We start from the raw sequence: 26,336 nt of genomic DNA, 5'->3' as shown, positions 1-26,336 counted from the left end.
GATATGTCATTTGTTGCAACAAATATGAATATCTGTTAGAAATTTCTAATAGCTCAGTCGTTTGTTCCAACGGATTTCATTGCAATTGATTTAGGTGAAACTAGGGATGAATGAATGAATGAGTTCATAGGGTCAACTACAACTTTAATTGATTCTTTGCGATTGGTGTTGGTATTGCATTTATCCGAACCTGGATCGTCGATCGATCACTCTGAGTTTAAATGAGCTTTCATTAACTTAATGTTAAGATTAATAGTACCTAATTTGATTTAGGTGGAACTAGGGATGAATGAATGATCTCATAGGGTGAACAACAACTTCAATTAAGTTGTTGTAATTGCATGGTGTTGGTATTGCATTTATCTCGACCTGGGTCGTCGAATGATCACTCTGAGTTGAAATGAGCTCTTATTAACTTAATGTTAAGATTAATAGTACCTAAATTGATTTAGGTGTAACTAGGGATGAATGAATGAGCTCATAGGGTCAAATACAACTTTAATTGAGTCATTGTAATTACATGGTGTTGGTATTGTATTCATCCCGACTCGGGTCTTAGATCGATCACTCTGAGTTGAAATGAGCTCTCACTAACTTAAAGTTAAGATTAATTGTACCTAAATTAATTTAGGTGGAACTAGGGATGAATGAATGATATCATAGGGTGAACAACAACTTTAATCGAGTTGTTGCAATTGCATGGTGTTGGTATTGCATTTATCCTGACCTGAGTCGTCGATCGATCACTCTGAGTTGAAATAACCTCTCATTAACTTAATTTTAAGATTAATATTACCTAAATTTATTTAGGTGGAACTAGAGGTGGAACTAGTGATGAATTAATGAGCTCATAGGATCAACTACAACTTCAATTGAGTCGTTGCAATTGCATGCTGTTGATATTGCGTTCATCCCGACCTGAGTCATCGATCGATCACTCTGAGTTGAGATGAGCTCTTATTAACTTAATGTTAAGATTAATAGTACCTAAATTTATTTAGGTGGAACTAAGGATGCATGAATGAGCTCATAGGATGAACAATAACTTCAATTGAGTCATTGAAATTGCATGGTGTTGGTATTGGGTTCATCCTGACTCGGGTTGTCGATCGATCACTCTGTGTTGAAATGAGCTCTTATTAACTTAATGTTAAGACTAATAGTACCTAAATTTATTTAGGTGGAGCTAGGGATGAATGAATGAGCTCAAAGGGTCAACTACAACTTCAATTGAGTCATTCCGATTGCATGGTGTTGGTATTGAGTTCATCCCGATCCGGGTCAGCGATCGATCACTCTGAGTTAAAATAAGCTCTCATTAACTTAATGTTAAGATTAATAGTACCTAAATTGGTTTAGGTGGAACTAGGGATGAATGAATGAGCTCATAGGGTCAACTACAATTTCAATTGAGTCATTGCAATTGCATGGTATTGGTATTGTGTTCATCCCTATCCGGGTCATCAATTGATTACTCTGAGTTTAAATGAATTCTCATTAACTTAGTATTTTAAAAACTATCATATCTTTTAAAATTATAAAAATTAATTAAGATAAATTTGGACCAACTTAACAATTTTAAAACTTGTTATTCTTTTACAAAATTACAAATCGACCTATACAAATCATCCATTTGCGGGAAAAAATTTTACTCATTTCAAATCTCAAGTTCTCACTTCTCTATCTCCCTATCTCTTTCTATCTCTCAATAATACAGACAACAACTATCAACATATTGCTCAACCCTTCAAAATTGATTGATTTTCTTCCTATTTCTGACCACATAGTTGTTATTTTTGACTTTATTCTCACTTGTCTCCATCATTTTCTTTGTCTTCACAGGTAATACAGCTCGAGAAGATTTCTATATTTGTTCTTTATTCTAAAAATTAGGGCTTTTTAGTTAATGATAAAAAAAAAGACTTTTAATTATATTATCTTCGAGAATAGGTTAACAATTTTGTATTTTGATGCTAAAAAAGTAGGACGCACCCGAGAAAACTCTAGTTTTTGTCTCAATTTATTTGACTGTCGTGATATTATAGGATGGTGTTTGTGGTGTTATTGGTCGATGTTGTTGGTGTCAGTATTTGTATTTTTGATGGTGGTGTCGGTGGTCTTGGTGTTGGTATTGATGGCATTGGTGGTGGTCTTAGTGGCATTGGTTGTGGTATTGGTGGTCCATCTGTTACAATAGGTAGGATATCTGTTGGGAGATATTAAATAGGTCTTCAAATAGATTCCCCATCTATTCCAACTGATGGGTTATCCATTAGAGTATTTTTTTTATTATGTGGCATAGAATAATTTATTGAAATTTGGCTTACCTTTATTTTAAAAAAATTATGCAGACATCAAATGAAATGTATTTTTGTTTTTCTATTGTTTGTAGTTAAAAGATGTCTCCCAAAAGAAAAGAAATTGAAAGTGGATCAACTTTTGACCACCCAACAAAAATGGCTAGAGTACAAATAGATTCGAAGGAACTTCCTGAACAAACTCAGTCGGGGTAAAATGAAGTTGAGGAAAGTGATAACTCCTTATCACCAATGGGGCATGAAAGAATATCGAAATCCCAGCATAATTCTGCCAAAACCATTAGTATCGACAGGTTTCGAGTTGTGACGTCGATGGATAGCCCTGACAAAGTAACTGGTGATCTTGTACTTAAATTTCAGTTAGGAAAACATTTTGGTGAATTAAGAAGAATTTTGAAGAATGAAAACATAGACGGACTTTTTAACAAGAGCTGCTTTGCATACTTTCTTGAGCTGCCTGAAGAATGCACTCTCCGTTTCCTAATTAGCATGGTATATGGTCTTCTCAAGGCAGGATCAAGTATGCAGGGGATGATAAAGATTCGAAGGAGGGAGAAAAAAATATGGAGGAAATATGAATCAACTACTATGGCATGCCGATTTGTTTTGGGTTGAAAGTGTTTGCAATAGTAACGGGCTTGAGATGTGATCATCCAGAAGAACCTCTCATCAAGGAAACACCCCACAAAGGGTCCAACAAACGCAAGAGAAAAAGATGAGTTGTTGAGAATTATTGTACGTAGTAGCTATAAAGCGGAGGATTTGATGGCAGATCACGAGGATAAAGACATACCAAAGAACTGAAGGGAGAAATTGTGCTTGGTTTGATTTGTCCATTCCATTTTATTGGCAAGAGACGTCAGGAAAGTCATAGAAGATGATTTATTGGCGCTTGTTGATGATTTTGACAAATTTAACAATTAGCCCTGGGGATATGACAGCTACTACCTGACTGTCGAATATTTACTGAGAAAGCTATCCCTAAAGACGATAACATTATCGGCTTTCCTTGGGCTTTCATGGTAAAATTGATCACTATTTTTACTCATCCATTAATTTATAATGAATATAGTTATTATAACTGTTTTTGTTTTCTTCCAGTTTACATTTTTTAGGCTTGGGCATGTGAAGTCATTCCTCCCCTCCAAAAGTAGTTCAAGGTTTTTCATCCAAGGATCCTTAGGTGGGTGACGGCTGCAAAGGGCAGCAAAAAAAATATTAAGGAGCAGGAGGCTGATCTATTTAACCCTCTGGATGATGCAGTACGTCTTCTTTCAACTAAAATAATTTGCCTTAAAGAAGGATATTGAAACAGATGTTCCATCTGTTGCGATAGAGGGGTTGTCTGTTGCAACAAATTACCCGTCAACTGTAATTGGTGCAATAGATAGGTAATTTGTTATGACAGATGATCCATATTTTGCAACAGATTAACAATCTGTTGCTCTAGTTCTCTGAACCCGACACAAGAGATTACCCATCTACTGCAAATTATACAATAAATGTGTAATCTGATGCAATATATTGTCAATCTATTGTGACATACAGATCAACTATTCCAACAGCTAGATCATTTGTTGCATAAGTTAGTTGTGTTAACATCCATGTAACCCAACTGACTGCAAATTATTATTATAAGATTTAAATATCTCCCGTCTTTTTTTATAGGTTGTGCATTCTTGGATTGTGCCTACCATTGATGAGTTGAGGATGACTTTTTTTCTTACTCTTGGTCTTCTTGATACAAAAGAAGACCCAACGGTGGAGTTAATAAAGAAGGAATTGGCTGAAGAAATATCCATAAGAAGAATAGTTAGGCAATGTCAGCCTAATGTTGAAGCTTTTCACGACCAACCTCAAACTGCAACAGATCCGGGTGCTTCTTCTGGGGGTGTTTCTGGTGGAGTTATAGATGATGGCGGCAGCCATCCTAATGCTGCTACAACTGCCAGTCGTGATCATGAGCATGTTGGTTCTTAGAAAAAAATAAATATTTTTGAAAACACCCCTTGCACAGGTCCCTTTCACCCCTACACCGGTCTCTCCCACCCTTACAGTGGTCCCTCTCACCCCTCTTCACCCTCATGTTCTCATTAAAAATACAAAGTGTACAAGGACAGAGAGGATAAACTCCTTAAAAATCTTAAGGCTATTGATGAAGCTGTTGAGGAGTTAAAATCCAAGAGGGGTATCATACCAGCCAATAAGGTGAGGGGGCCATTTACTCCTACAATGGTAGTTAGAAGGAAGAAAAGAAAAATTAGACATTCTCTCCGTTCTAAAAACAGCAAAAATTACAACTCCTCCCGCTCCAAGAGTTGTTGAAGTTTAGGGGCCGCAGTAGAAAGTGGACATATTTGCGGCACTTGGCAAGGAGAAGAAGAAGGAACTAGAAGAAATCATGAATGACAAGATGAAGGTTCAAAAAGAATACACAATGCATTCATTTACCGCCAAAGACATCACAAATATGAAAAATATGTGTGAGTGGTAAGAGGACAATGTAAGTTTACTTTTGCTAACCTAGCCTTCCAATCTACTCCATGAAGAAGAATCTACGCAGCATATGTGTAATCTGTTGTAATAGCTTGGTATTCTGTTGCAACATAACACATATTTGTTGCATAAGTTGTGTTGGCTGGGTAATCTGTGAATTGATTCAGAGAACCCTCTGCAATAGATTTTTTCCACTGTGTTTTTATTCTTTACAATTACTAACCTATTTAAAAATTATCTTCTTATACCACAGTATATTGATGAAATTCTCTGCCTCATGAGGGGTAGGCAATTAGCATACCCGGATACTTATGATGCTGCCGATAGGATAATGGACATCAACTTCTACAATAATTTTAAGGATAGGTACGATGATCTCCGTAAGCTAGCTAATTTTCGTGGCCCCAGATTTGATAAGTTAGTTTCTACATTCCAATGGAATAAAGAAGTGATTAAATATGTTAGAGGGAAGAGGCCATATCTACATGACAAGAGCTGGACCAAGGTAAAGAGAATCCTTGCAATCATGAACGTGGAAGTCAAACATTTTCTTGCTATTGAGATACTACTCTATGAGGGAAAGATTAAGGTTTATGGATTCAACTTACATGTCTTCAGTGAGGACACATTTTTAGCCCACATGCAGCCAGTCTTTAAGTTGTTGCCCAAGTTATTGACTCAGAGTAAACTGATGGATCATTTGTCAGCGGAAGTCTTGAGAAAGGAATCATGGGTATTTGAAGGTAAAAATAAGAACATCCAGCTCCAAAGAAATAGAACCGGTGCAGCGTACGGGCCGTACTCACTTGCATAGATCGAGTGTTTGCTGACCAGCATAGAAATAACCAGTATGTGCGACACCGTTGTGAGAAAGAAGAAATAGGTCTTGGATTATGGGGTACTAACTAAATGGTTGGAGTCCATGTATAAAAAAGAATATGTACAAAGACAGAAACGAACACGATAACAATTTTTCATTTCAAGCCACTTCACTTTACATGTAGTGGCAATAATTTTTATGTCTAGACAAGTTGAATTTTTATAACGCAATAAATTTTATATATGTTGTAACAAATATAATATTTGTTGTGATAGATTGATTATCTGTTAAAATATGTTGGTCATCTGTTGCATATCCAGATGTTTCATAGTTTGTCTATCGCAACAGATATACAGTCTGTTATAATATATAAGCTATCTGTTGTAACTGATAGGTAGTCAGTTGGAACAAATCAAGAAAGTAGATGACCTAAATAAATGGTTAGAGCCCGTGTATAAAGAAGAATATGTACAAAGACGGAGATGAACACAATAATAATTTTTTATTTCAAGCGATCTCACTTTACATATAGTGGTAATTATTTTTATGTTTGCCGATAGTTAAATGGTTATAATGCAACAGATAGTATATCTGTTGTAATAAATATAGTAATTGTTAAGACAGATTGATTATTTGTTGGAATAGGTTGGTCATCTATTGCATTAATAGATGTATTCCAGTCTGTCGGTCGCAATAGATATTCAATCTGTTGCAACATATAATATATATATTGCAACTGATAGGTAATCTGTTGGAAAAAATCAAGAAAGTAGGAAGACCTATTATATAATTTTCAATAGGTGACCTACGTGTTCCATCTCATGTTGCAACATATGTCTAAATCTATTTGATAAGATATGTCGTCTGTTACAACAAATGTATTATCTGTTGTGATATTTGAATTTAGTATTCTATTTCAATTAACATATTCAAAACTAAGGATTAAATTATATTCATAGACAACATAAAATAAGTTGAAGCCTTCAAAAATTATATGAAATAACTCAACAAATAAATAAAATGTAAAAAAATTATTATGGGTACAAATGATCTACTCTACAAATAAATCTACAAGTTAAACCAAGGAGGATAGGTTATTACATTGATGGACTTAAGCTAGAAAGATCTACTAAATATGGACAAGTTGTTCTTCATCCGGTGCTGCGGAATTCAGTTTTAGTCGTCGTGGATCTTTAATGTTGTTTGTGTTTGGATTCTGAGCTTTCGCTTCTCCATATTTCCATAAAAGAGCAGCATATCTTTTTTAGAGTAACTTGACATCAATTCCATCATTCGGTACTTGTAATCCATCTCTCAAATACTTGGCATACGCGACAACAAAAAGACCGCAATCGCTGCATTAAAAAAATAGATAATTCATATCTTGCATCTCATGTAAGCGTGGTGAAATTTGTGAAATGAAACTAAATCATGACACTTAAAATTATAGGCTACTAATGGTTTGTTGAGCAATTCCTTCAATATATTATACATCAAATGGATTACATATTTTATCCCGGTATGCTTCAATCGTCAACCAATCAGTACGAATTATTTGGTCTAAAAAGCCACTCATATCAAGGTAAGTAAGCAATATTCTGGCCAGCTTTTGTATCTCAGACGACGGCCCAAAACGTCTCCTTCGTGACATTGAGTCATAAAATCGAATGCGCCTCTCTTTTAGAACGACGACAATAAACACCCAATGGAATTCATCTCCACAATTGATTGGCATGTACACTTTATCAAAAAATACCAAGCTAAGCCAGTTGGAATGCTAAAAACTTTAATGATGTTGATTAAGCATTCCTCATTTCGGGAAATTTTTGGTTGTTGTTGACAATACTATCGTAGGAATTATTGATGTAAACTTTGTACGAATAATTGTCTGCCGTGTATCTATATTGTTCTTATGTTTGCAACTTGGCCTTCTTTCAGAGGTAGTAAAAAATGACATCGATGTGCTGCATATATTATCAAACATTTTGAATTACGTGATGAAAAAATTAATATGCAGATGCAATTAAATAAAGTATTTAAAAATAGTAATATGTATGATATTTAAACCTCATCATTCCAGCAAGTTTAGGGCTGTGACATCAAATAGAACCAATCTTCATTTCAGGATGTGCAATAACTAAGTCGGACATATCAAAACCAAGACTCAATTCGTTCACTTTGTAGTGTTCATCATTTTTTTGTACATGAAGATTTATATGTGTTAATGTCACGTTCTTACAATAAGAATTGTATAAACCATCGACAATCCATTTTGAATAGTCGTTGATCAACTGTGTTAGTTTTTTTGGAGCCTCATCCAAGATATTGAACCCTTCAAATGGGTAATTCTTCCATTCTCCTGAACTGATAGGCTCTACTTTTTCTTCTTCTTTGGAAGTAGTTAATGGATTATCAACGGTGATATTATGCTCTTCAGCAGTAGCTTCTACTATGACATCCACCTGAAAAGCCAAAAATTTTCAATGTTAATTATAGATATATAACAGATTGTCCATCTGGTGCAACAGATGAGTCTTATGTTGCAACAGATGGATCATCTGTTGGAAAAAATGCAATAGGTAAATCAGAGCAAAATGATAATTTCGAACAGATGGCTCATATGTTGCAACAGATAACGCATCTGATGCAACAGGTTAGACAATAGTTACAATAGATGTATATATCTGTTTGACAATTTTTAGCAGATGTATCATCTATTGAAACAGATAAATACCTATTTTTTTGCTGGAATAGGTGATGTACATTCACCTTTTTCAGCTCATGCTATTCTCCTGTGGCCCTTTGCACACTGAATAATGGTGAAAGACAAAGACAGAGGCATTGTAATTTTACTTTTTTCGATGCTTGATGATGCCTTGGAAATATCTTTCCTTCTCCTCTTAGCCACCTTGATCTCTAGTGGAGTGTATGGCTATGAAATCCTCTTTGATGGGATGACACCCCTCTTAGATGCTATTTCTTTTACAGAAGCAGTTAGTGCATTAATAACATTAATCACTCTATCGTATTTTGCCTTGCAGTCTTGACATTTGCATGCATAACATTCGCTAGATGTGGCAAAATCTGGAGAAAAATCTAGAGAAAAATCTGTACAACCAATATGATCATAATTATAATGGCTTATTGTTTCAAAAACTGTAAGAGGAGCATCATTAGCTCCAACAGTAGCACCACTTCCACTACCACCATCAACAGCAACAAGCCTACCCTCTAAAATTATTTTTCTTCTGATGGTTGTTTCTCTAAACAATTCCATTTTTATTCCATCAATGACCTTAGGGTCCGATAAAATTTGCACAGATCGTAAAGTAAGAAAAAATGGCATCTTTAACTATCAGTTGGTCGGAACAAGCCACAGATGGACAATCTAAAATAAATCAATACATATATTAGAATGATGATGAAATCATTTAAAATAATCATTAATTAAAATAAAAACTTGATCAGAATTGGACTTTATGCTTCCTTCGGGGGATTAAAAGATCAAGAAATTTTGCATTTTTATCAGTTTTGGCCGACAACCATCTCTGGATTCTTAGACAGGAAACTTCTTCTTGGTAGTTCACTTGTTGTCTTAAATAAGGAATGGCTTTAAATGTCCAAGCCTATAACGTAACAACAATAAATCAAAAGCATTATTGAATAAAAAAATAATGAATCATATCATGATAAAAGAAATATTTACCAAGAAGGCCCATAGAAAGCCATATAAGTTGACTGTCTTTGGCGTTAACGGTGTTATCAAATATTGGACAGTCATTTTGAAGCTTTCATAACCCCAAGGATAGCTGTTAAATGCCTCAAGATCCTTGGAGAGATTTATTAAACTAACGCTTATGTTGTTGTTAATGTCTCTCGACCAAAGAATATTATGTACAAACCAAACCAAGCACAATGATTGCTTGTGCTTCTTTGAGAGTCCTTTACCTTTCAACGCTTCTATCAAATTTTTATTTTTGAAGCTTGGACCAACAATCGATACTAGGTCATCAAGATCACTCGACTTGCCTTTGCCTTTTTTAGGTGTGCGGGGTGCTTTTTTAGGTCAGAGTAGGTATAACTTGAGAAGGATAAGGAGGATAACATTTTAGTCTGATAACTATGGCAAAGAGGATAACATTTTAGTCTGATAACTATGGCAAACTCCTTCCAACCAAAACAAACAGGCATGCCATAGTAATTTATCCACACCTCATCCATCTTATCTTTGTTTTCATACATAAACCTATGCTTGAGAAGATCGTATACCATTTTCATCTGAAAACGAGCATTGTTGTCCTCCTACAAATCAAGATATTGCCCAAAGCAGCTTTCCCTAAAATAAGCATCCAATTTTTATTCTCGAAGTATTTTTCTGAAGGCGTCAAAAGATTTTCCCATGGCTAACTTAACCACAAAATCACCCATTAAATCTGTGGCACTATCACAATACATTCTCACTAGATAACGATCAATACTGAAGGTTTTGACCAACTCTTCGGAAGAAAGGCTATTAACATTTGGATCATCTCTTTTGAGATATTCCTACTCCCCGTGTTCATTATATTCTATTCCTGATTGCGATAACGCTTGTAAAGAAAGCTCATAGAGTGGTGGATGCAGCCGAGCAGCTGCACTTGTTCCTTTACTTGAACTTGATTCGGTTTCTTTTCTTTTGGGAGTCATATTATCTTAAATTAACAGGAATATAAAATAGATTATAATTGATTAATGCATCATTAAAAAGGGATAACAGTAAATCTAATATGCACAATGGTAAAATAATAGTTCCAACAGACCACATATCTGTTGCACCAGGTATGTTATCTGTTGCAACATATAACCGACTGTTGCAATGGATGAGTAAACCATTGGAAAAATAAAAACAGATCTTTAATCTATTGCACCAGGTATTTTATCTGATGCAACATATAATCAACCCAGATGCAATGAATAAACCGTTGGAAATAATAAAAATAGATCTCTAATCTATTGCCCCAGATGTTTTATCTGATGCAACATATAACTAACTCGGATGCAACGGATAAGTAAACCATTGGAAACCATAAAAATAGATCACTAATCTATTGCACCAGGTAGTTTATCTGTTGCAACATATAACCAGTCTATTGCAAGGATGAGTAATCCGTTGGAAACAGTAAAAATAGATCACTAATCTGTTGCATCAGGTAGTTTATCTGTTCTAACATATAACCAACCTGCTGTAACGGATAAGTAATCCGTTAAAAACCATAAAAATAGATCATACATCTATTGCACCAGCTATGTTATCTGTTGCAATATATAACCGACCTATTGCGAAGGTAAGTAAACCATTGGAAACAATAAAAATATATCACTAATTTGTTGCACCAGGTATGTTATCTGTTGGAACATATAATCGACCTGTTGCAACAGATGAGTAAATAGTTGGAAACAATAAAAATAGATCACTAATCTGTTGAACCAGGTATTTTATTTAATGCAACATATAACCAACCATTCCAACGGATGAGTAAACTGTTAGAAACCATAAAAATATATCACTAATCTGTTGCACCAGGTAGTTTATCTGTTGCAACAAATAACCAACCTATTGCAACGGGTGAGTAATTTATTGGAAACCATAAAAAAAGATCACTAATTTGTTGCACTAGATATGTTATCTGTTGCAACACATTATTGGCCTATTGCAACCGATGAGTAAATCGTTGGAAACAATAAAAATAGATCACTGATCAATTGAAACATATCACTCATCTATTGCAAAATGAGTTATCTGTTGGATCAATAATGTTTAGATTTTTTCCAAATAGAAGAGTCATCTATCGCAATAGATGAATGATCTGTTAGATTGTTCATCTGTTGCATCAGATTTTTATAGTTGCATCAGATTTTAATTTCTTGCATCAGATGTTTTTATTTGTTGCATCAGATGTCTTCATCTGTCATATCAGATATTTTATCTGTTGCATCAAATGTTTCATCTGTTGCAACACCATTTTTACCAAGACAAACAACAAATCAACCCAGCAACACCAACACATCACACACATACACACACTAAGAACATCAATTGTGACCAAAAATCACCAATAAATTCGAATCAATACTACAACAATAAGAAAAAAATTCCAAAAATTAAAGCTTTATTTAGTCCACATTTCTATACTTGAAGAGTAGTTGGCTCAAGTTCCTCTATTTTTTCATAATTTTTTACCTATGAAAAAGAAAATAGGACGATGAAGAACTCAAAGTTGTTGTCGCCGAAGAATTTTTCACGTCGATTGACGATTGAAAGTCGAAAGGAAACTCACCCAATTATTTTCGCCGGAGGTTAAAGTCGCCAAGAATTGAAGGGAGAATTTTGTAGAACTATTGGTTAGGAGAGAGTTGAGAGAAACTGTCAAGAAAGAGAGAGGAGAGAGACTGGTTGATTTAGATTGAAGAGGGGTGTGGGTTGATTTGTATTTTTGAAAAGATTAGAAAGTTTTAAAAATATTAATCAAGTCCATAATTAACTTAATCAAGTTTCCTAATAATGTTTAACACTTTAAGTTGGTCAATGTCACCAATCCTTCATTCAAGACTTAAAAGACACCTTTCCTTTAATTTTCTCGGGTAACTAATGATCTTTCGACTCCCTCCCCTTTTGTAGGGGTCCCAACCCCTATGAGTGAGCAGAAAAGAGGGGAGCAAAGAGGCCCTGGTGAACTGTCGTAATTAGTGAATAAGTGTAAACTTTGCTGCCCGACAGTATAGAGTACTGACCACACCGAGGGACAGGCCCTAAAGTGAAGGACGGGAACGAGCGAAATCAATGTGTTCCAATTTCTGGTCTTGCATCGGCCATCCAATGGACCATGGACTAAACGGCCACTGCTTGAAAGGATAATATCCAGGGGACTGCCCCCACCCCCACCCCTACCCCACAAGGTACATCTCAAGCCTATGGACCGCTATAACTATCCATGAAGACACTCGAAATTGGAAGGATAAATAAACCCATCCGATGGATTGCCAAGTTACGCTGTTGTTGATTGAACCGATAGTAGTATATAATATTCATTGAATTTAGTACGAAACTACAATAATGAAATGGTCAATTTATTGTGATTTTCATATCAACTTTTTATGTTTTCCTTTTCTTTTTTATCTACAGTTTAAAGTTGAAATTGTAGTTTGAGAATATCCCTTTTATCAGTTTTACTAAATAAGCAATCTCAAGATTGTAAGTTGATTTGTATTCTCTCATATATTATACTACTTATTCAAATATTTATCAAATAATGATATTTATTATTCAGAAATATTTTTCGTCATTTCTTATAAACTCTCAAAGAATGAACAAATACACTAATCTATAATAATAATAATAATAATAATAATAATAATAATATTTATATATATATATAATATATATATATATATATAATATTAAAAGTGTGAAGGGCCTTAAAAATTTTGTTTGAACTTTTTGCCCTTCATTAAAAGTCCTTGCTTTAGACAAAATCGTTTTTCACTATTATTTCCTAATATTCAAGAGTTAAAAATTTAATTAAATATATTTATGGTAAAACCTTTCCATATTAGAACTCATCAGAATTTCAATAATTTTTTTTCTAATTTAAGAGTTGAAAATTAGTTAAATATATTTATGGTAAACATTTTCTTATTAGAAGTCATCAAAATAAATGACAACTGATACTTTTTGCTGATTACAATATATTTAACTATGACTTTTGGAATGGTTTCAGCAATGAAGAATGGTTATCCTTTTATAGATGACCAAATTTGGGCTCCAAACACAAAATAAGAAAAAACAAAAATTAATACAAAATTTATCTTCCACAACTTTTTTTACTCTGTAAGTTTACTTTCTAACCAAGTAATTTGACGCATAAAATTTTCTTCCATGTAAATTAGACCCCACAAAAACGAAACCAACTCTTTAGCCCTCTTTCTTATTTGTCACAAATATCTTTACTCTTTTTTTCTTTACTACAGATGAAGAAATCCAGGTAACTAATGATCTTTCGACTCTCTCCCCTTTTGTGGGGGTCCCGACCCCTACGAGTGAGCAGAAAAGGGAGGAGGAAAGAGGCCTTGGGTGAACCATCATAATTAGTGAACAAGTGTAAGCTTTGCTGCTCGACAGTATGGAGTATTGACCACACCGAGGGAAAAACCCTAAAACGAAGAATGGAAACGAGTGGATTCAATGTGTTTCAATTTCTAGCCTTGCATCGACCATCCAGTGGACTATGGACAAAACAACCACTGCCTGAAAGGACTATGTACAGGGGACCGCCCCCACCTCCACCCCCATCCCACAAGGTACATCTCGAGCCTATGGTCGTTATAACTATCCAAGAAGACACTCGAAACTGGAAGGATAAACAAACCCACCCGGTGGACTACCGAGCTACGCTGTTGTTGATTGAACCGATAGTAGTATATAATATTCATTGAATTTATTACGAAACTACAATGAAATAATGAAATAATACGCCGTCATGCGGAAGCTAATAGTTGCAAACTATTTGAAATGACAAATAAGAGTACAAAAATTAATACTAAAAAACATAAAATTATTATATAATTTAGTCAAGAATCCTACATATTGAAAAGTAAATAAAAAAAGTTAAAATCTATTGGAAGAAATCTCTCCTAAACAAGAATCTTTTATTACTACGTTGTGAATGCTATTATATTATGATATGAGAAAGAGTCTTCTATTTATAAATGTTCAAAGCCCTTGTTCCAAGAAAGAAGTTTGTCAACTATAGAAATGTTTTATATTTTCTTTTTAGGAAAAGTAAAAGTAATTATGATATTACTTTTATTTTTCTTTCAAGAAAAATAAAACTTAAATATTTATTATACGCAACCTTATCCTACATTTGTAAAATGATACACTTGTCGTTTCAAAAAATACAAGTTCTTTTATGTTCTATTTTGAATCTATATATTATTTCATATTCTAACCAACTTCTTTACTAGAAATTAATATTTTTGAAATTAGTCTTCTAGAAAGAGTGGCGTCATTATTTTGTTGTTCAGAAAATTAAAAATAGTTCTTCAATTCTATTTGTTTAGTTTGAAAAATTACGAGGTAATGTACTATTTTGTGTCTACTTTACTTTGTCATTAAGTACTATATTTATTTCTTGACATCTAGATGACATGTAACTGAAGAGAGTAATATAACAAAATTATTTTTTAAAAGGTATGTTAAGTCAAATATGTACGAATAAAGATGGAGGAAGAAAGTAAATATATAAATAAAGGAACTTAGGTTTTTCTTCTTAGGTTCTTTCCATGGATTGTTACGTCTAATTGTATTGACTTAAAAATCAACAAAGAGCCAATTTATAAAAAAATGAAGTCATATATCTAAAAAATCCAATTATATCATAAGAAGAAAAAGTTGAAAAGGAAAGGCTAATATCCTTATTTTAGCCTATTACTATTACCTTTAGATTCAACTTATCTGTCCGATCATGAAATTTTCTTATCCAAAGTTGGTTATTTTACCTTTTTCTATTAGTCATTTACTCTATATCTTTTTATGTGCTAGGATACGTGGACCATACTATTTACTTACTGTTATAAATTAATAAAGAATTAAAAAAGAAGAGTAGAGAGAATAGACAGAGTATTTGTTATTTCTCCTGAGTGATTCTTGATGAGTGTATTTTACAATGAAGGAAAATCTCTTTATTTATAGGGAAAACTAACTTTGGGTTTCTAACTTTTCCATAAATAGACATTCACTATATATGGTGAAATAAACATTCATTATATATGGTAAAGTAGACATTCACTATATATGATAATAAATTTATAACACTTCCCTTTGAATGTCTAATTGACAGATAATGTGCCTCGTTAAAATCTTACTAGAAAAAACCCAGTAGGAAAAAAAATCTAGTGAAGAAAAAAGAGTACACGTCTCTAACAATATGCATATAGGCTGCCTCATTAAAACCTTACAAGGAAAAATCCAATGGGACAAAACCTAACAAATTATGATAGTTTACAGTCTCTTTTAAGATATTGCTAATTCAAGAGCAAATCGAGGCATACATATGGTTGTAGAGAAATTTTCTCTAACATATCTTACAATCATAATAAGTGTGTAAAAATATTATCACTTTTAATTATTATTATCATATTATCCCTCCACGCTTATATCCGTGCATTCAATCACTTGTCTTCTTTCAGATATATTATGCACAACTACCACAAACATTTCAAGAATGAAGTAAATTGTCCTATTTCAGACTTATCATATATTGCTACCACATTCACTTTATCATATATTGCTACCACATTCACTTCATGAGATAGAGCATATTCAATGGGTCCGATTTCATGACTTTTAATCAAATAGTCATTATTTTACCTTAACTATCATAATATCATTAGTATGATGCATTGAGATTCAAACTCAACGTCTTATCCACATAAAAATGTCTTAGACATAAATCAATAGGACTTGAACTCAATATCTTATCATCATATATGGGAAACTATGTCTTGCGCTTATAATGAGATTGACTTTAAATCTGCCATCTTTTCATCAATAAATGACATTGCATTAAAATTTAACCTTCGAGCACTTTAACAATATAATAATCACTTTTAGTGATTATATTCATCAATATAAGTAATTTAAAAGCCAAAATTGTTAATTTACATAGAAGAGTTAATGTCTAACAGATACCTTATAATAATATAATATAGAAATATATAAGATTATGTAAATTATAAACACAGACAGAGAGAAGAAAATTTTCTCAATCAATTTTTTTTTCAATCTCCTGTTTCATGCAAATCGAGATATGCATGGACTTTTGTACGATAATCTTTTTATTATTTTTTATTTAATTCTTTTTCAAATCAAAATTATTCAATTGAGTATTAATTAGTACTTTCTTACAAAAGCTGCAGTGGTGTAAATATTAAGGCAGTGGGCGAAACTTCAAACAAATCTAATGATTTTGGGGAAGTGCATACCTTTGAAGTTTCCGTGTTAATATTTGCTTGAGATATTAATGCTGTGGAATTAAAAGAATTTTTGTCCAAAACGTGGACTATTGCTCGTTGTCGGATCAGATCAAGATAAGAAATTATTTAATAAATGAAATCATACCTCAAATCAATTGGTTATAGCTCTATTGGTTATAACATCGTGCTGATAACGTGTTATAAAATATAAATCAAAGAAAAAGAATAGAGAGAACAGAGAGAATATTTCTTATTTGTCTTGAGGGATTCTTGATGAGTGTGTTTTACAACGAAGGAAAACACTTTATTTATAGGGGAAAACTAACTTGGGTTTTTTAACTTTTCCATAAATAGGCGTTCACTATATATGGTAAAATAAACATTTATTGTATATGATAAAGTAGACATTCACTATATATGGTAATATATTTATAACACTTACCTATATTTCCCCCCACTTTTGATCCATAATTACTTCTATGTTTTTTTTAAAACAAACTTAGCCAAAGTAAACTAAAAATATATAAAAGTGATGGTAAGATAAGATTTTTATGTTGGTAGTAGATGTAATTTAACTAGTAATAATGCACTAAAGAAAGAACATGCTCTTGATCTTTCAAAAAAGAAAAGAAGAGATTCATTTATCTATTATTTAATCATCAAATTTGATCAGTTTTTGAAAATTTATCTTCAAATAATTTTTGAGTTCTAAAAACTGCTATGAATCAGTTTTTGGATAAAATTTAATTTCGGATTTAGTAGACCAAGTGCCAGTTGGATAGTTAGTTAGCAAAATGGTCTACTGAACTCTTGTATTTGTTTGAATTTGTAAAATGGATACCTTTACTTAGTTCTTTGTCATCTGAGCCCCTTAATCCATCAAAACACAAGATTTTAAATCCTTCTAATCGTTGACCAAACTTAGATGACAACTTAACGGGTGAGTTGGAAGAAATGTGTGATTTTACGCATATAGGGTGTGTATACACAAAAAAAAATAATTAAAATATTTTTTAAGAAGGCTCAAAGGAGGAAGGCGTCGATGGTGGAGGTATAGTTTGGATGGAGCTAGTAATTCTGTTGGTTTGGAAGGTGCTAATGTAACATTCTGTTGGTTTGGACAAAGCTAGTTCATAGGTTGGTGGTGGTTTTTCGATGGAGGAAGGCATCAATGCTGGAGGTGACTGAGTTGGTGATTTGGAGGTTTAATGGAGATTGTTCATGGTGTTATTAGTGGAAGAAGAAGAAGGGAGAAGAGGAGGATGAGAGGGAGGGAGGCATTAGTTCACCGAACGACAGTCACCGGTGGTGTTGATGTGGAAAAGAACGATGAAATTGGAGGTGAGTGGTTTTTGTTATTGTTAATGGATGGAATTTTTTTGGCGGCATATATGATACCTTGGTTTCGGGAGGGGGAGATGTAAGTAAAATTACTAACTTGACCCTTAGCGCGAGTATCATATTGGTTATTTACTAAAATAGTGATCGTTCAAGTAAAGAATAGAGGTCGTTAAGGATGTACTTGGTTTTTTTTTTTTAATTAAGATTAAGTTGGTGTGAAGTCTACCATTTGTCTAGCCTATGCTTTGCAAGCCTACATAGGTAAAACATTGAAAAGAATGCATTGAATTGTGGGAAAGCGAAGAGAAAAGAAAAGAAAAATGTGGGTTGTGGGAGGTGGAACTATGAATTTTATTTTAAAAATAAAATTTTAATTTATTATTTTACTATTTAATTTAAAAATAATTAATGAAGTTAATATTGACATGACATTAATTTATGTGACGTGGATCTGACATGTCATTTATTTTAGAGCAACTGAGCTACACACATGGTAGGAGGGGTTTAGAATCTTGTGTTTTGATGGGTTAAGGGGTTCAAATATTAAAGGGCAAAGTAGAGGTGTCAATGTTACAAACTCAGACAAGTACAAGGATCCAATTGACCATTTCGCGTAGTTAATTACTTAATTAGTTAGAGTGAGTTAGCTTGTAGTTGGTTAGTAGATTAGTTAGTTTACAGTTCTACTATAGTTAGGAAGCTACTCGTGAATATATATAGTTGTGTACGAACATATTTTCTCATTCAGTTCATTCAATAACACAGTTTCTTCTATTCTCTCTTCTACTTTTTTCATAAGCAGAGTTCCTTCCATGAAACTTAACATGGTATCGGAGCATTGCATTCAGTAGAATCAAGAGATTTTGTTCAACAATTCAGCAAGAAATCGAGAGATTCTTCATTTTTTGTTTGCTCAAATTGTACTTTCCAGCATTTTTCTCTACATTTTGCAGTTTTTTCGACCTCTCTATGATGGAGAATGTACATTTTGACCACAATCATCCTCTCCTCTCCCATGCATCAGACTGGAGCTGTACAAGTTGGAATTGAGCTCACTGGCATAAAAATTACACTCTTTGGAGAAGATCTATGCGACTTGCACTTTTGGCTAAAAAGAAAATTGGTTTTATTGATGGATCGGTCACTCATGAGAAATTTGGGGCTGATTTGGTGAATCAGTGGGAAAGGAGCAATGCAATGGTGATTTCGTAGATAATGAGGTCAATAAGGGTTTGCTTAGTGACATTCTGTTCAAATCTAATTCTAGCTCGGTATGAGAGGATCTTCGAGAATGCTCACGGGCATAGAATATTATACTCTATGGAGCAGAGCTATGCGACTTACTCTTTTGACTAAAAATAATATTAGTTTTATTAACGAATTGGTCACTTATGAGAAATTTGGGGTTGATTTGGTGAATTAATGGAAAAAGATCAATGAAATGATGATTTCGTGGATAATGAGCAATGTCATTAAAGGTTTGCTTTCTGGCATTCTGTCCAAATCTAATGCTAGCTCGATATGGGAGGAACTTCGAGAAAGGTTTAATAAAGTCAATTTTTCTCAAGTTTATCTTCACAAGGAAATTGCAACGGTCGTACATGGTACATTTCCTGTATCAGTATAGTACTCTAGGTTAAAGGACCTCTGGGACGAATATGATTCAATTATGCCTCCACCTTTCTGCAATTGTGAGAGTAATGAGTATAGTGAGCATCTTCAAAATTAGATGTTGAGTCAATTCCTAATGGGGCTAAATGAATGATACAATAATGCTCATGGTTAGATTTCTTTTCTTAACTTGTTGCCTACATATTTTGTGAAGGAATCCCTCTTTTCACTGGCTTTGACAGTGGATAAGCCATTACAATTAGATTTGGCCACCATTAATAAAAGCTGACCTAATTGGGTGAGGGTGATGGTACAACTGAATTTGGCATCACAACTACATAAAACTATATGCATGATTAGGGTCGATGAGACTGCAGTAGCAGAACATACAGTACACATTAAAGTTCATTATGATTCATTACCAAAATATTACAAGGTGTGTAAGTTACAAGGCCATAAAGAGGAAGAACGTAGAAAACTTCAGCCAAGGGTAATGGAAAAAGCACAAGAAGATGGAGAAGATATGCAACAGTCACATGACTCAATCTGTAAGCCTCTCCAGGTCAACAATAAGTTTCCTCCAAAAGTGTTATCGAGTGGTTGAAAAGTGGTAGGTGATCCGGATGCATGGGCCTTGGCAAAAGACAAGGTAGAGAATGTTGGTACCATGAATGGAACTGTAGATGTAAACAAAAGAAATAAACATGTTAATACTAGTAATAAGTTCAGAATTTTGATAGAAAGAGGTGAGAACAACAAAGGTGAAACAAATAGGCAACGAGAGGGGAGGACTGAAGAAAATAGAGTCAATCATCAGTTTCAAACATTCAGTACAAAATAATGGATCACAAAGGATTTCTATAAACACAAATGGGCTAATAGGGTGAAACATGAACAAGAAGAAGAGATATTCAGTACAAATTTTCAGCAGAATAATGTAACATTAATACAACACTATCAACTAGAACAAGATAAGGAAACCACAGAAAGAAGGAAGAAGCATTGAGAAGTCTACAAAGCAATCAGAGGTGACAAATGCAGTACCTATCATGCCTATTGATAGAAATACACAGTTATCATCATAAAACAATGTTAAGGGACAATTCTGCCTACTGAGGGAGATATACAACTATCACCACAACATGCAAATGAAGGAAAAGATATTGTAGTGCATAACACACTGGATGAAAAGACGGTGGTAGGGGTAAATATCAATAACAAGCTAGAAATTACCAAGGAGGATCATAAGGTCATGCCTCTCAATAGAATATCTCCAAAAAAAAGCACTGCATGACATCTGCATCCACAGTCCACACCTTTCCATTGAACATAACTTGGAAAACAATACAGAAAAAGAGAATTTAGAAGAAGATATGGAAGCATGCAGAGATAAAGTGGATAAATATGTAGATATATCTCCAAAATCAATAAGGAGAGGTAAAAAAGTAATAAATAAGAAAGAAGCAGATCACAACAAACATCCTGTTAGGATGTAACAAGAGGGGCAACTACAAAGTTTAATATTTTAGGATGTTAAAGGCTTTTATTTGGCATGTCAGGTCAGTAAATACACAACAGGCTTTTAATAGACTCCAGATGTTAAATAGACATCATAAGTTCTACTTAATAGCTTTGATGGAATAATTTCAACATGCAAGATACATTAATAAATATAAAAAGAGACAGCAGGAGCCAACACAAATGGAAAGATATGGTTCTTTGTCTGAAAAGATATAAGAGTGGCAGTGATGCAAGATACAGAATAATAGATTACAATAAAACTCAGCATACAAGGAACTAGAGAGAATATTTTTGCTACTTTAATTTATGCAAAATATAGTGTTGGAGCAAGGATGCAATTGTGGGATAACATTTGCCAGTTATCATCAATAATAACACTTCCTTGATTGGTTTGGGTATTTTAATATGGTTCTTAATAAGAAGGAAAAAATTAATATGGTTCTTAATAAGAAGGAAAAAATTAAGGGATTACCTGTTTTATCTCAAGATTGCAAGGACTTTGCATGGTGTATTAACTCAGTTGAGCTGTTTGGGGTTTTAAAGGAAATTCTTTTCCACGGTGAAATGTTAGAATTGATAAAGAGTGAATTTTTGAAAGGCTTGGTAGGGTGTTGGTTAATTGACATCTACAAACTGCTTATAGTTTCTTGGAGGAGGATCATTAAGAAAGAATAAGGTCATACCATGCTTCAATGTTGATTTTTATGGAAAAAAAGTAATCAATTTGTTAAAAGACCATTTAAGTTCCTAAACTTTTGGATACAACATGCTGATTTTCTAAGTATTATGAAACAAAACTGGGTGGCAGACTGTGAAGAACACCCTTTTATCATCTTCAAGCAAAAGGTAAAGAAGGTGAAGTTGGCTTAACCTAGCTTGAGAAAGGACACATTTGGAGATATATTCAAATAACTGATGATAAGAGAAGAGTTGGTGAAAATCAAAAACAACTTTTTGTAGAACAACCTAATGCAATCAATAGGATTATTTTATAGCAAGCACAAGTAGAAATGAAAAAAATATGTTCATATTGAAGAAGAAGTTTAGAGAAAAAGGCTGGCATCACACTGTTTACTGAAGGTGACAAAAATATAAGGTTTTTCCATACTCTTGTGTGTGTGGGGGGGGGGGGGGGGGGGGGGGGGGGTTGGGGCGGGAAGAAGTTGCAGATATAAAGGATTCAAAATAGTGAAGGGGTTTGGCTAGAAAGTGAGGAGCAGATGGCAAGAGGGGTTGGAAGTTTCTATCAAAATCAATTCACCCAAGGTAGAGAAGGCTCTGATTTTGCTATGTTAAATTATATTCAAAATATGGTGTCTAGTGAAGATATTCAGAAACTGACAATTGTCCCTGCTTATGAGGAGGTGAAACATATAGTGTTTAAAATTAATGGTACAAGCGCAAGTGATCCAAATGGACTAACAGTGATGTCTTTTTAAGTTTGTTGGAGTGTGATTAGGACTGATGTGGTTAATGTGGTGAAATCCTTATTTGAAGGTGATACTTTACCAAAGTCCATTACTCACACAAACTTGGTGTTGTAACCCAAAAGGAAATAGTTCAGACTTTTTCAAATCTTAGACCTATCAGTCTAAGTAATTTTTGAACAAAATCATTTCTAGGGTTGTTCATGGAAGATTTGAAGGTATCCTACCTAAACTAATATCTCCAAACCAAGCTGGTTTTGTAAAAATAAGAAGCATCATTAAAAATATATTGCTGACACAAAAGATGGCAACTGACATAAGAAAATCGGGAAAGCCTAAGAATATGGTGATCCAATTAGATATGACCAAGACTTATGATGGAGTGTCTTAGTAATACCACACTAATGTCTTAAGAAAGATGATTTAATGAGGTGTTCATTGATCAAGTGTGGAGATTGCTTACTAATAACTGGTACTCCATCCTGTTTAATGGACAAACCTTTGGCTTTTTCCATTCACAAAAAAAATGAAGCTAGGGGGACCACTTTCCCTAAACTATTTGTATTAGTTGCTGAGGTACTATCAAGAGCTTTGAATGATATATATGATAATGCTTTATACAGAGGATATGGTTTGTCAAGATAATGCAGAAATTTGAGTCATCTGGCTTATGCAGATAACACAATTATATTTACTTTTGCTAATAACAATTCCATTAGCTTGGCCATGAAAACTTTGAAGAAGTATGAGGAAATATCAAGTCAAATGGTAAACTTGAATAAGAGTGCTTTTTATATGTATCATAAGGCATCTGGTGCATTAGTTCAAGAAGTAGGGAAACATACTAGCATGGAGAGAGGTACTTTCCTTTTTTGTATCTGGGATGCCTTATCTTTCATTTTAGAAATAAGAAGAGTTATTACAATGACCTCATCAAGAAGATCAAAAATGTACTACAAAATTAGAAAGAAAAATTATTGTATGGAGGTAAGGTTGTTTTAATCAGGAATGTCCTTCAAAGCATGCCAATATATCTCCTTTCTACTTTGGCCCCTACTAGATACACCCTTAATGAGATCCATAAGATCTTTGCAAGATTCTTTTTGAGTAATAATGAGGAAGGAAGAAGCAAGCATTGGGTATCTTGGGAGAAAATGTGCTATCCTAAGAAAGAAGGTAGACTTTATTTCAGATCTCTTTTTGACATCCCCAAAGCTTTAGTTGTAAAACTTTGGTAGAAGTTTAGGACTTCCAACACTCTTTGGTCTAACTTTATATGGATAAAATATTGTAAGAAATACAATTTTGGGGTAGTGCAATGGAGGAGAGGATCTCAATTATGGAAATTCATGTTGGAAGCAAGAGACAAGATTGACAATTAATATAGTGGGAACCTAGGAGTGGCAGTGTTGATGTATGGTCTAATATCTAAACAAAGTTGGGTCTTTTAATGCAGATTTTATCCTCAGACTTTGTCTATGACCAATCAATAAGAGATTTGGCCTTTTTCATATGTCAAAGGGAGTGGAACCAGACACTCGTGCAACAACATCTTTCCATAAATATCACCACTCTTGTGAGTGACAACATCAAATTACATGAAGGGATAGAAGGGGTCGACAAATCATGAAGGATGTCAACAAGCACTGGAAAATTAACTAAAGGGTGGGTGCTTGGGAGGAACTGAGGCCAAAGAAAGAATCTTTCTGGTATTGGAGGAAGTTATGGACGAAAGTTCTTCTATTTAAAATCTCCTTCTTCTTATAGAGATTGGGGAAGTTGAAGTTACTAGTAGATGATGCGATGGCTACATGGGGTACAACAGTGGTGTCAAGGTGTAGATGTCGTGATCAACCTCAACAAGAATAACTACACATTTGTTTTTGATAAGTCAGTTTGCTAATAAGTTATGGGGTTGGTGTACTAAAACAGCTCGTATACTAGGTCCTTTTATGAAAGTAAATCAAGCATTAGCAGAATGGTAGAATGCGGATTGTGGAGCTAAGATTAAACCATTATTCAAGCAACACTTTCGATTATTTTCTGGAAACTTTGGAAGAGGATAAACAATTTGGGGTATGGGGGTAGAAAGACTAGACAAAAATTTATCCAAGAAATTGATTAAAATTTCTACAAGTTAGCTAAAATTAGGTACTCCTGGCAACATGATATTCCTAAGAAGTGGGGTCAAATGGTGGAATATTTTGAGAGTTACAGACCTCAAATCATCTTTTAAGTGGTGAGGTAGGAGTTTTCACCAAATGGATAGTTTAAATGTAATTCAAATGGTGCATAAAAGGCCAATTTTGGTCCTAGTGCAGTTGGATTTGTGTTAGAGATGACATCAGTCAATTTATCTATGCTAGTTTGAGTAGAATTAAGGAGAACTCTAACTGGATTGCAGAAGCTGTAGCATTTGGGGATGGACTTGAATATTGTATACGAAAACACTCCTGTTAACATGGAGACTGATTCTTTGGCATTGAAAACGTGTTAGAAGAGAAATCGGAGACACCTAGGAGTATGAGCATAGAAATAAGGAGAATCAATACATGGAGAGCAAAGGAGATTCACAAAATCACTCATTTCACGCGATAAGGGAACAAACTTATAGATTTTATTACTAACTAGGGTTTAATTTTTCAGGAACTATAAATTTTACAAATATTCATCAAACACCAAATGAAAAACAAAATCTCATAACATTAGAGCAACAACATATACCAAACGCTTGAGTGATACCAAGCAGAGAGAAAGCACCAGAGTAATGAAGCATGGAAGGGTCTAATTTCTTACCTTTAAAAAATTCCTTTGAAGGCATGGTCTTTGAAGCTTTCATCCATTTTACCCTTTTTGATGGATCGTACTAGTTTTCTTAGAGGATCAATCAGCAAGAAGGGTTTGGCGGAAGGCTCAAATGATGATGTAATAAGATCTAATTAGAGCATTCATGTTTGAAGTTTGGAAAGGAGTTACCTTGCTAGCTATATTGTCAACCTTAACTCAAATATGGAGATAATCCGTGATGGGGCCAGTTATGTCATAGCACCTATGTGAGAGCTTGAGGTCGCGGATAATGGCTAACTCCCAAGAATTGAAGTTTAAGGTTGATGGTTAGTTGTTTGGGACTTCGATCTACTTCTAACAGCTCAAATAACCTAGACATAACTCCAATCTTGCTGAGTTCTTGATGGTCAGTTGAGAAAATTTAAGAAAAGGTGTTTTTAAGTTTGAATGAGGTATTGATAACATTCACCAAATTAAAGGGTGAAACAGTATTAACACTTAATTAAGTTAATTATAGATTTAATTAATATTTTTAAAAATATAAAATCATCTATATCTCTCTCCTCTCCAAATCAATTATCTCAAGTCACTTCTCTGATAGTTTCTCTCAAACTTTTCTTAATCAACAGTTTTGCAAATTTCTTCGATGACGAATAATTTTGAGTTCCTTTTTATCTTTTAACTATCAATTAACGTGATAACATTTTTCAACGACAATAGCTTTGAGTTCTTCATCATTCCTTTTCGACTTTCACTGGTAAAAAATTAAGGCTTTTTAGTTATTAAGAAAAAGAGGAACTTCTCTTCTAGTATTGGTTAACAATTTAAATATTTGTTACTTAAATTTGAAATGGGGACTAAAGAAAACCCTAATCTATGGTATTTCTTCTTTTCTATTTTCAGAGTGAAATATGATTTTTTGTTGTTATTATAGTTGTTGTTGGTGTTGAACTATTGATTCAATTTATTGGTGTTTGTTGTGTTTTTTAAAGTTTGGACTAA

General features: G+C 33.7%; 1 long non-coding RNA gene across 1 annotated transcript; it reads right to left on the bottom strand.

The window, feature by feature from the left end:
- Positions 1-19,986: 19,986 nt before the first annotated feature.
- Positions 19,987-25,783, bottom strand: LOC107848104. Its single transcript, XR_001667798.2, has 3 exons — positions 25,344-25,783; positions 20,833-20,932; positions 19,987-20,276 (listed from the first exon to the last, which is right to left on the bottom strand). It is a non-coding gene; the product is annotated as an uncharacterized LOC107848104 (long non-coding RNA).
- Positions 25,784-26,336: the final 553 nt, after the last annotated feature.

The sequence above is a fragment of the Capsicum annuum genome, chromosome 11, assembly GCF_002878395.1.
Source record: "Capsicum annuum cultivar UCD-10X-F1 chromosome 11, UCD10Xv1.1, whole genome shotgun sequence".
Lineage (NCBI taxonomy): Eukaryota > Viridiplantae > Streptophyta > Magnoliopsida > Solanales > Solanaceae > Capsicum > Capsicum annuum.
The sequence above is the reverse complement of the archived record's forward strand: the minus strand, read 5'-3'. Positions and strand labels throughout refer to the sequence as shown.